Source organism: Egretta garzetta, unplaced genomic scaffold (assembly GCF_000687185.1).
Source record: "Egretta garzetta isolate BGI_Z169 unplaced genomic scaffold, ASM68718v1 scaffold18, whole genome shotgun sequence".
In the NCBI taxonomy this organism is placed as follows: Eukaryota; Metazoa; Chordata; class Aves; order Pelecaniformes; family Ardeidae; genus Egretta; species Egretta garzetta.
Genome location: NW_009260616.1, coordinates 5,291,801 through 5,292,046, shown reverse-complemented (window position 1 = coordinate 5,292,046; position 246 = coordinate 5,291,801).

Here is a 246-nt window from a genome sequence, read left to right as displayed (position 1 = left end):
AAAGTGAAGGTGCTGCTAAAAAAATGTTAAAGGACACAGAGCAACACTGTACAGCATTGTAGGATAGGAAATCCACAGTACTACTGTGAAGGAAACAAAGTCTTAAGAAAACAGAATACCATAATTATCCAAACTGGAATCTTGCCAAGGCACTAGAGTTTACATCTTGGCAGTGGGATATTTTTATGAACACTAACAAAAATTTTTCAGTCCTATGCCTCATCCACTAGGCAGCACCAGGCCCTA